At 43.2% G+C, this 11,690-nt stretch overlaps 1 protein-coding gene and 1 non-coding gene across 2 annotated transcripts in view; both read left to right on the top strand.

Annotated features, from left to right (window-relative positions):
• Positions 1 to 72, top strand: TRNAG-UCC (transfer RNA glycine (anticodon UCC)). Its single transcript has one exon. It is a non-coding gene; the product is annotated as a tRNA-Gly (tRNA).
• Positions 73 to 1,846: 1,774 nt separating this feature from the next.
• Positions 1,847 to 11,690, top strand: part of LOC110833080 (Krueppel-like factor 7) — a 102,930-nt gene continuing 93,086 nt past the window's right edge. Inside the window, exon 1 of the mRNA XM_022070717.2 lies at positions 1,847 to 2,074. The gene's annotated coding sequence lies outside the window, so the exon portion shown is untranslated. The remainder of the gene's footprint in view (positions 2,075 to 11,690) is intronic.

The following is an 11,690-nucleotide window of genomic DNA, read 5'->3' as shown; positions in this document are numbered from 1 at the left end:
GCGATGGTGGTGTAATGGTGAGCATAGTTGCCTTCCAAGCAGTTGATCCGGGTTCGATTCCCGGCCATCGCAATAAATTTTATTTAGGTTTTTTTTTACTTGAAACTACTGCTGAGAAAGTATAAAATGGTTGAACTAGAACGTCCAATCAACTGATGGGGATGTACGCAAATCGTTTTTCACATATTCATCCAAGATGGTCAGACGCTCCTCTACGTGTGCAGTTAGAGCTACCTACCTGTCGACTCCCGAAGCAGAAGCTACTTTTGTCTCGTGGTCATGTTCTTGGGTCGACCACTCACTTCAGACGACAATAATTATACCGTAGAAATTCGAGTTGGTGAACATTCTGTAACTACAGTGACTCATGACAAGACAGGTCATTTGGAATCACAGTAGTAATGTTACCTGGGAATAAAACTTTTAAAAAATTCAGCCCCTCGTGGTATATAAGGGACAGGGTTCCTACAGACGATACTTGCTACAACAATTGATAAAATAAATCAGCAACCAGGGGTGTAGAACATTCAGAAGTGCAGGTGTTTGATTACAAAACTAAAGATGCTGAAATGTCTAAATAACTTCTGCTGTAATACAGTCTCGTTAAACACAAATTGATTCATGCTCAGTGACTTCACTAATTGGAAGACTGTCGTTAAATAATAACCGAAACAGGGGAAATCTATCAGTTAAGATTTCCGTTGGTATTACCTGTTACAGGTTCCATCTGTGTCCACTAGATAGCAGCATTTGTCAAATATCCTTAGAATGATCAAATCAAGGAGGATGTAATTGAAAGGACACTCATGAGATAAATGAGAACATTTTTCAGAATTTTAGTGTTAAAATCCATTTGGAAATAGACAACTTGAGAGACCTTGGCGTAGACGGGAGGATAATATCTAAAGCTAATCTTCAACAAACAATATGTGAAACTGCAGAATGGACTAAGCTGGCTCACCATAAGCTCTAGCGTCGGGCTATTGTAAACCTTAGGTTCCATAGTATCGGATCTTTGTGGACGACTGGCGCCAAGTAAGAAGGCGAAACACAGAGCTGCATCTGTCCATGTGTACAGCGTCTTCCTGGGCAGTGAGCCGTCTCTCGTCACATCCATCTCTAGTGACACGACAATGGGGGGGGGGGGGGGGGGCGACCATTCACCCCGACAGGGCTTCATATTCTCATCAGCTGTGGGTTTGCTCTGTCGACCCCAGTGACCCTGGAACACCGCCCGGGGCACTGGCGTTTGGCTCTACGACTCCGTCACAAACGTTACTGGAGCTCACGATCATGGATTCATCTGGCTCGGGGTAAAAGCCGTGTACACCGAAATTAACCATTCGGTTCCACAAAAGTGGGAAAATAATTGACCAGATTAGGCGAACGCCACTTTCTTAAAACCTGTACATTAATAATTGTAACTGAAACAGTTACTTAGAACTAAAAACCAGTTTATAAGAAACAAGCATTTGTGACTGTGTTGTGTACTGGTGGAGCGAGTTGTTTATAGGAAATTTGAAGTGCCTTTTTCAGTTACGTTGCAACAATTCAACAAATTTACCTTGAAATGACACCCGTTTTTTAACATGAAGTCTAAGGGGGGGGGGGGGAGAGAGAATGCTTTGAGATTGTATGTTTTCTTGTTACGAGCCATTGTTTAGTAACGCAACTATCTTATCATCCTCACAGCAGCTGATATTGAAACTGCAGTGCAGCAGAGTCGATTACAAGAGACAGTTGGGCGTGACATTGAAGTGCCACATCATAGCAAGTAAGGCCATCTACTGTGAAATACATACATCAAAATCGAGAACCCCAAGATCGATATTTACTGACCAAATGGACTGTGCAAATCGTTTGCGATACAAGATGGCGAATCAGTGGTTGGCGTGGTTTGTGCTGTTCTGGAACGTTTTGTAAATGTCTAAGTTTTGAAAGGTATTTTAATTCAACAGGTGAACTTTGAATAACGTTTTGTGCTCCGATCAGAGTTGCGTTGTTGTGTGTTCAGTTACGTGGGATTAAAACACGAGAAGACAGTCCTGTATTAGAGCACCGTCTGGAGGACGAGGTGTGTACTACACTTAACATTTTATGTAAAATTGATACTAAGACGCATTCTCATGTTACTGTGTATAAGTATTGTATCTTTCATCTCGCTGATTTGTACATTTGTGTCACAGTCGTGATAAACCATAAACCAACCGAATTTTGAACAGGACTGAGCTGATTCAAAGTCCAACGGCCCAAGATTGGTTTTGTAACGATCTTCTTACTTAACTTAATCTACCTACTGAGCAGAAAATTCTAGTCCTGTTAAGCCTTTGTGTTAAACACGTAAAGTGTTATATTTGTGTATTAAGACGAATAATACAGATATTTTTATTTGTTTTAGTATATTACTAAAATGGAAGCTTTTTGTTTGATTATAAATGACTGCAGGAAACATTCTAACGAAATTATGCAATATTCGAACGCGTTTGTAAAATATTATAGATTGCAGTTACTTTCTTAACTACGAATAATTTAGATTTCGGTCTGCGTTTTTGTTTTGTCGGCCTCGGTAGCAGCGTAGGGTCCTATTACGCTGTCACACTAGCATAACAATTCTTTGTTAGCCAAATTAGAACTCGTAATGAGTTTTGGGAAGAGCTTTTGGCGACTGTCTATTTGAATGCTACTTGAGAAGAAATAAGACTGAGACTGCAGTGTGGAGCGGAGTCACTGCAGTTTATCATAGAAAGCAGTAGCCTTCATTTGTCAGTCGGTAGTAATGAATTGCGTTCCTGCCCCTAGAGCGCAGAGTCGTCGTGCTCGATCGAGTGAAACCGCCGTTCACAGCGCGTAAACTGATTCATGTTGATACGTTTCTGTATTTGTTAAGCTTACTTTCTTGTTTTTGTCTCCTTTTCCCAGTTGAATTCAGAAGTATCCATGACAGCAATTACGTAGCACGAGTTGGTATAAACAAACCAACACATAAACTATCATAAGAAGTCCGTAACTTCATAAATAACTAAGCGATTAATTAACCCTTTGAAGCCGAAGCTCGTCTAAATGATACTTAGGGATTCAGTCCGTACCGCAAAGAAAACGCAAGTCTTCACCATTACAAAGATCGATTAATTAACTCTGTTTAAAAAGAAGTATCGCGTTCAGAACAATATACAGCGAGGACATAATAGTTAATGATTTTTGAGGCAGGTGGTGCTTATAGTTACCACTGGGTTTTAACGGTTAGAGAAATTTTCTGGCAACAGAATCCAAAGAGTCAAGCTGACAACATAACAGCTTCCACTTTGCCTAAACTGCTCACAACGAACCTGTCCGTTTATATATTTTAATATTATACTCGGTGAGAGCTCGCTAGAATCTGAGCTGGGCAAGACGTATCGAGGTTTCGAATTTTGCTCGTCTTTTCTGTTCTCTACACCCTGTGGCTGGAGGATTAAGCTCATCCGCTCTGTTTGGTTGCACGAAAGCATGGAACTTTGCCTCCACAGATCGTACATAAAACTTTTCTTAAGCTTCCTTGCGTCCAATAATTTATTTTTTTTAGTGTTCTGTCTGACGACAGGTCCATATGAACAGGATCCTTCCATCCTTTTCTCGGACTGGGACCTGTTCATATACGTTCTTGGCAGATGATCCAGAAGTGGTTTGCCACTGCCTTCTTCTGTGTGTGAATGGAGTAATTGTTGGGATGCCACGGAGGAAAACTCCGTGTTGCCTAGACCATGGCCTTGCCCAACACAAGTTATAAATTCGGGCACCGCCGGGAATCGAACCCGAGACCCCAGGATACTTATTGTCTTTAATGCTTTGCATCCAGATGCTTCACGAAACGCTGTTCAGTTCGCTGGAGCTTGGCTGTGTTAATCACATAATAAGTAAGTCAAAGTGCAGTCAGGTGTTTCACAGCCAAGGAGGAACCTTGTTTATTTTCTAGCCTGATGGCTAAGCCCGTCTTTCCTACCACACAGTAACTTATTCCGTGACTTGGGACTAGCGCGATGTTTCAAGTTCTTACATCATTTGTCAGAAGCCTTCCGCTGAAGTACGCAAACAAAGCCACGCCCATATCCAGCCACGGTAGTCATCATCACGCCCTGGCCGTCTTTACTCCCAGGGAGGAGATCCGCTCTCCGTATCTTTTGGACAGCAGCGTCTCAGACGTTTCTGCAGCGAGTCCGTCACTTGGCCGACTGAGCTGACGTATTCTTCTGATTTTATTCCTGCTAATTGTGTTCCTGCTGTAAATATTTACCTTTGCCTTGCAACTGCCGCTATAAAGTACTTGCCCGCTCTCGGTGAAGGCCTACACAATTATCCAGAAATTTTCGAAATACGCCATCTGCTGTACGAGCGGACTCATGTTCGTGGATCAGTCTGACGCATTCTTGCGTCCGTGTGAAGCGGTTTGAGGATTTCCCGCCACATGTAACTGCTTCCGAGAAACTGCAGGCGGACGGTTCGCGGTTGCAACTTCTCTTAACCTCAAGGGCGTCTTTGAGCGTCGGAATTTAGGCGTCGCTGCAGTTAATATTTGAATAAAGCGCAATATGAGCTTACCTTTACATTAAAAGTAAATTAAGTTGACCATTTATGCGTGATCCGAGATCATTAACCTGCCTATTGAATTACATTTTGTTGTTGAATTATAGGTTTACATTTCCTAAACGTAACTTTGAACTGAAAGTCTGTGTGGTATAAGTTATGTTGTGTCAGTTCTGCCCCGGACTCTGGGTTAAGTCTCTCTGAGAAACATCAGCTCGAAACCAAAACACATATATAAATAAATAAATAAATACTTTCCTGGCATTCCAAACATTCTCAGTGAATTTGCAGCGGAAGCTTTAAATGCATATTGGGTGACAATTAAATTGAAAGTTGTGTTCAAGAATTTTACAGTGGCAAGTCAAATGGACGGGTGAGCAATTTACCAGTATGGCATTTTTCATCTGACAGTCGCGCTGATGTAAAATGCGACAACTAAGAAAATAAATTACGTCGAGTATAATGAATTTATGAACAACAGATGTAACGAACTGTAACCATTCAGATGGAGCGTGAGGCACAGACAACTCGCCATCCCCCTTTTTACTCCGGTACTCCGTATTATTATGCGTTCACAGTTGCGTAATTGCCTGTACTTGAATGACTTTCTAGTTTATGAAACTTCGTGTGATTTTCTAAAATTTAAAATGTGACAAAATGCAGTATATTTCTTAGACAGCTAGTCTTTGTAGACCTGAATTGACGTCAGCCATAACGACGCTGGTAGCAGTTCGTCTCGATATCGGAGAGTCACTTTCCTGTTTTATTGGGTATTGTGAAGGCGCGCAGTGAAACAAATGGAACACGCAAGCTGAGCGGGCAGACTGCCAGCCGGGCGAGTCGTTCGTTGCGGTTTAATAAATGACTTATTTCCATGTAATTTATTGCAAATAAAGCCTCCTCTTTCTAAAAGAACCACCTAATCGCATGTTCTAATTGCAATTCAAGAACGCGATGTCTGTGTAAGTGACTTGAGATCTTTATATTCGGCGTGTTATTTATGCGTCTATCTGGCAGGTTCTTCGTGGTCTTACCTCTGTGCCTCCCAAAATTTATCGCGTATAATTTCATATTCAGGGGGTCTCGAATACTTGTCAGACCGTGTGTACAGCGACAGGCGTTGCCAAATGCTTCGTACAGAAGCGACTTTATCCACGCGTGGGCGAAACGGGGGATGAGTCCAGTTGTCTTTTAACAAACGAGGCAGTGATTACAGAGTCATTCCATCTGCTAGATATGAAAATGTTGCAATCTAAATTAATAACATCTTGGCGGTGTCTGTCTTCTGTGTTGTTGGTGACGAATCGACGTTTCAGAGGTGCTTGTTGCCCACGTCACTAAATGGTCTCATCGCCCTGAAGTTAGAAGCAGCAGGAGAGTCTAAGACGTGAGTCAGTTTGCATCAGACTGTACGGCGCAAATTCTCAGAACTCAATAATGTTCATACTCACCGTGAGAACCTGAGATATCACCGTAATGTGTCGTACCGGTGGTCCATGTGTGATGCGGCGAAATTTTTTTTTGTCGGTGACGATGTAAGGGAATTTTTAGATTAAATCAAATCAAATTTCGACACGCCTACAGCCATAAATAACCAGACAAATTTAGTGAACTGTAAATCCAGAAATCGGCTATTTTTTGCTCACATTCTGGAACGTTATTTTGCAAACGTGTTGTGCCGTTACGTAAGACTCAGGAAGCAAGAGACTGTCTTCACCTCGAGGTCACCCGTTCAGGATCTGCACTATTCCTCTTCCTTCAATTCTGGAAGCCGGTTGAGGTCCTCCCTCCTCAGCAGCCTTTCACATTTCAGACAAGCTCAAGGTACTCCTGCATTCCTGAACCCCGCATAACAGCTGCGATAAACACTCGAAAAACATGGCGAAGCTGAGAGGCTGCTAGGAGGAGCTTCAGAATTTACATTTCTCGCCTTGTACTGAGCTGCATCCACAGTTCTTCATATATATATATATATAACGCTAATTCATTTGACGACTTGAGTGGGGGATCGGCCAATCTGAAGAGAGAGTACCAGAAGAATTAGGGATTCAGTCCCGCAAGTTCGGTATTCCGGGGACGCCATTTTGTTTCTGTCTTGAACTCAGCGGCAGTTTGTATTAGCATGTAAGTGTTGATGGGATGGGATGGGCCGGGCATGTAGAAATGAGAGGAAAGTAATGCAGAAGTCTTTTGGGGAGGGCGAAGAGTGCACGTGTGTGATTTAAGTTCAGGCACGAGATATGCAAACGAGCTTTCGTCATGATGGTCGTGGATGGCGTTTTTGGTTCCTTAAAACTATGAAGCTTCTATTCGGTCGGATTTTCAAGAAATTCTCTGCTTTTCATCAAACCAGAAGGTTCAAAACAGCCATTTTTTTGTCCCTATTCTGAGTCATGTGACTCCCGTCCACGACCTTATATTCTGTTTACGATTAATTTTAATATTATCATCACATTTACGACATGGTCTTCGGACTTACTTCTTCTCGTCTGGATTCACGAACAAAATCTCTCGAGCTCACAATTTTCTCTCCAGTGCGTGCCAGATGACGTGATCTTCGTCTGCTCTGAAAGTATTCTCGTGATTTTCCTCAGCGAGTCCCGGTGACTGCTCGAATAATACCATAGCCGCTTCGTCGTCCTCCCGTCTTACTCGGCACTAATGAACCTCATCACTTCATATGGCGTCGTTAACTAATTAAGCGGGGCTTCTTCTCTGTCCTTCGGATTTTGTGTCAGTGTTCAACTGTGGAGTTGGAGGCGCGTCGCTGGCGAGTTATAATTTATACCCTAATTGCAAGGTAAATTAATAGCTCTTCTGTTTATGGAATTGTCACATATAATGGTCGTGACTGGGCCGCAAGGCTTCGTGTTTTACGACGTGGTACAGTCGGTTGCAGTAAACTTGAGGCGTAGTCGCACGTGAAAGAGACACGTATTGACGTACAGAGAACACGTGACTCAACACCAATCATTCGTGACTCTGTCCTATTTATAAAATAACTCATTCGTATCAAAATATCTTTATAGTTAAATACTGTGCAAATTTCCGTCATAATCGGCTTTATTCACCGAAGCGTTCAACTCCTGCCTTTTGCAATAAATTAATTCCTTCGAGACGATTTGGGCGGCCGTGTGATTAATTTCATTTCCGGGGGATAATTAAGCAAGTGAGTAAAATCTAAGTTTTGTTGCTAAAATCTGAAGAGTTCAAAGTTCTGCTTTTATTACGTAACCAACGTCCTGACCCGTTCCTCGCGATTCTTGGTAGATGCCTCGGTCAGCCTAACGCTGCAAACTTCTTGTTCATGCGATTCTTCGCTTCCGTAGGAACAATTAATATTCAGGAAATTAATAATTTTGGAAATGTACGTTAGAACCGCCAACTTATTCGTCCAAATATTATTTCCTGTCTTCTGATATTCTGGGAATCAACAATTTCCTTAAAAAAAACCATCGTTCACTTTTGACACTTGTTTGTGAGAAATATTTTAAAAACATCGTTTTAACAGTTAATTAAGAGCTGTTCTTATGTTTGAATATCATGTGATAGGTGAGAAATGCATTCAACTTTTAAGCGGAGACGAGAGGATAAAGTTAGAATGGATTTCAAAGAAGCAGCGCGGACAGGTTTGGACTGGATTCAGCTGGCTATGAATAGGTGTCGGGGCGTGCATTTGCGAACCTTCGGCTTTCATAAGAGTCGTAGGATTTCATGTCCAGTTTAGCATTTATCAGCTTCTCAAGAAAGGACTCTACTCTGTAGAATTGGTTAATTAAAAGATCTTTGTAGTTTGCATGATTTCCACGCAGTGCGTGATGCAAATTAAAATCGCTCGCTGTCAATGTCCGCCTTTTCTTCGCGTTCGGTTCAGAACAACTTTTTAATTCTGCTAAGAAGTTGAAAGAATGTTGACCCCGGACTTCTGGTTTGTGGCGCCGAAACGTTGATGCCCCGCATACAAGATTCACAAACCACAATCCACATATTCGCCGCTGTAATGTCTTCAGAACCCATTAAAGAACGCGGCTTTTGTAAAATAAATCAGCCTTTTCGATTGGCCTGCTCGCGCGACTGATGGTCAGTCGGCCCGAAAGGCTACGTCACAGCAAGGGGCGCACGTTCTGAAATCGTTTCTTTTAAAGTAAAAGTAAATATTTTTAAGGAATCGCCTCTTTGACCTCAGTGCGTGACCCCTGTGGTCACTGCGAGGTCAACATCAGCAGAGGTAAATGCGGGTAATGCCTTCATCGGGATTCGAAACTGCGTTTTCTGCGTACGGGAACTGTAATCTCTTGCCGTGTATTCTTTGGACAGCCCTGCCGATGGGATCAATGCACAAAATTCGGAATAAGTTGCCAGGTCTTGATCTGACACTTGAACCAAGAGGCAGATTCCGGCCCTGTGTCTGATTTGTCTACTGCACAGATTTCAGTTTCCTAAGCAACTCCCTGGGATCATTTTCTACTTTTTTTTAAAAAAAATTCGCGTCGGTTGAATTTTTTCCTGCAAAATGCACGACGTCAGATTTCGCTGGAGCTCCGTCCACGTCTTTCTCCGTTATTGCAGACTCTTTACTGTGGACGTTATCTTAAGACGGGCCACACAGCCGCCTCCTTACATATCCTTCTCTGTTCATCTTTCGTTGTCATCTTCCTGTCTCACTCGACGATGGAAAACGTGATCAGTTGTAGAAGCGCCGTTATAAAACGTGATGATCAATCCTAACATCACATTCGACGTTTAATAACTCCTGCTGAACAGGCTTTTTGTAACTGGGGCTCCCGGAACGTAACACGTCTTTTGTTTCTCAGCGGCAACTTTAATTAATAGCGCTAATTAGCGAAGCGGCCTACTTCTTGCTGCTGATACCGACGCAACCGACGTTTTGAGACGACGTTACCCGGGCAAGTGACGTCACGCCACTGAACGCGTGCGCCGTCACTTCCCGCGCGACGTCGAAGTCGCTTCCTTGCGCTCTCCTGCTGACGCTGATTGAAACTGCGTAATGGGGAGGTCCATAGTTCGTACCCTTTACCGTACAAATTAGTAATACGAATATGACATCAAATAATGTAATATAGATTGGCTAGGCATGCAGCACGAATGAGAGTGATGAGCAAATGCATACAAACTTTTAATTTGAAAACGTGAAGTGAAGGTCTACTTGGAAAACCTAAGCATAAATGGGAGGATAATACTAAAATATATTTCAGAGTAATTGGATTAATCTGGCTTAGGACAGGAATCGATAGTGCTCTGTTGTGAACACGGTAATGAACACTGAAGTTGTATAAAATCTTGACCAGCGGAGAGTACTGAAAAGTTCTGAAGAAGGACTTTTGCTACATGGAGTTTGTTTATTAATTGGTGCGACTGAGAATGTGTCATTAAAGGCAGGCAGACAGTTAATTGCCAAACTTGGTGACGACATATGATGACGTTTCGTCAGCCACTGCCTCGAACAGGTGGGAACGAACGCGAAGACAAAAGGTCCTCTTTGGTGCGTCTTTATCTGAGCGAACACGTGTTCTTTCCAGCAGGTGCACGCATAATTTGACGTGCCTTTTCTACGCGCGAGCGCAGACGCATCTGCGATTCAGGGCAGTCCACGTGCAGTTGCGTCTCGTCGTATATCACGAGCAATAAATTTGTCACGATCCTCCGATCAAATAACCTGTCTTCTGCGCCGTTCATTTAAATCTCTGCGCGGATGGGAAATTTGTGTGTATATATTTCAGTTATACATATAAGTACAAGCAAGTCCAATTGAAAATCAACGCCCGTGGTACAGGTTGATTCACAAGTAGCGATCGAGAAATCCATTGGCATAGTTTGACGGCTGGGGCGAGGATACCAGCTGCACATGTGACGTCAGTTTTGAAGACATTCGTTAGTTTGAGGCACTGAATCAGATCGATAATCAAGTGTTTATTGTATTTAAAAAAGGAGGATATACATTTACGAGCATTGGACCAAAGTATATGAAGATATGGGTTGCGTATTTAGCACAGAATGAGTCAAAATCGTCATGTCCTCAACCACGGGGGACCCTGAAAAAACACGCGTGATCCTTCGGGGCACTTGGGGTTTTTTGTGTTCTGCTGCATTAACGGTTCTGAAAATGGGAAGTTGTGGTTAACGCAGCTGAGCCCACGAGTCTCTCTCTCTCCTCCCTTAGAGGATCTACTCGTCTCCTGGTTACTGGCTGGGTCTCTCCTGCCATCCAGTAGCTGCATTCTGTACGAGTTCGCTTGTACATTATTCAAACGAACTGCCTCCCTTTTCAAAGGCCGCGTTACGTCTTTACCGTGCATCGTACATGGAATAATAATGCGATGTAAAACATGGCGGATGTATATGGTTACAGGATTGTAGAGGTCAAGGGTTCGCAAAACATCTCTTCTTCTTCTGCATCCTCCTCCGCGTCCCGTTTCAGTCGTCTTCTGAATCAATAAGATGCCTTAGCCTTCGGTGCCATCGCTAGTTAAGACAGTGCTGCTTAAACCAGCTCACAAATTGCTTTAACGTCCGTTTCGTACTTGTGACAACCAACACTCTGCATGCGTTTCTTGTTTCCGCGTGCCCTTTTCACAGTTCGTGCTCCTTGATTCGGCCACCCGCGTGACCCTGCAGTACTCTGACGACCTCCATACGCTCACCGACGCGATGGCCAACATGGCGGCTCAACCGCAGTAATTCGAGAGGGCGTCGGTTCGAACCACGGCCTGAACCGCCCGCCGTCAGAAAACATTTTCGTGATTTTCCTTTTCTAGCAGAAAGTCCGTGTAGTTCTTAGAGGCCCATAATTCGTGTACCTTCTGGATAAGAAAGATATTAAAAATGAGTTTTACGTCGCCAAGGCTGTCTGCACAGTGCGCAGTGTGAGGGCTTGCCCCATCGGCGTCGCCGAAGGGGTTCTTTCTGCTATTATTTATTTTTAAGACGCCTCCCCTCCGTCTCTGCGTACGTAACTGCTACAGAACGGACGGAATTCCACGAAATTTGATATTGGGGGACAGACGGGTCTCATCCTGACCCAACGAACGATCGGTCAGATTGCTTTTTTGCAGAAAATCTTTTGGCTGTGATGCGACGACGTATTTGCAATTCATTTCCAGTTATTAGAC

The sequence above is a fragment of the Zootermopsis nevadensis genome, unplaced genomic scaffold, assembly GCF_977971745.1.
Source record: "Zootermopsis nevadensis isolate Lab colony 2312 unplaced genomic scaffold, Znev_1.0 Znev_ptg000030l, whole genome shotgun sequence".
Taxonomy (NCBI): domain Eukaryota; kingdom Metazoa; phylum Arthropoda; class Insecta; order Blattodea; family Termopsidae; genus Zootermopsis; species Zootermopsis nevadensis.
Note: the sequence above shows the minus strand (reverse complement) of the source record. Positions and strands in the feature narration are given on the sequence as shown.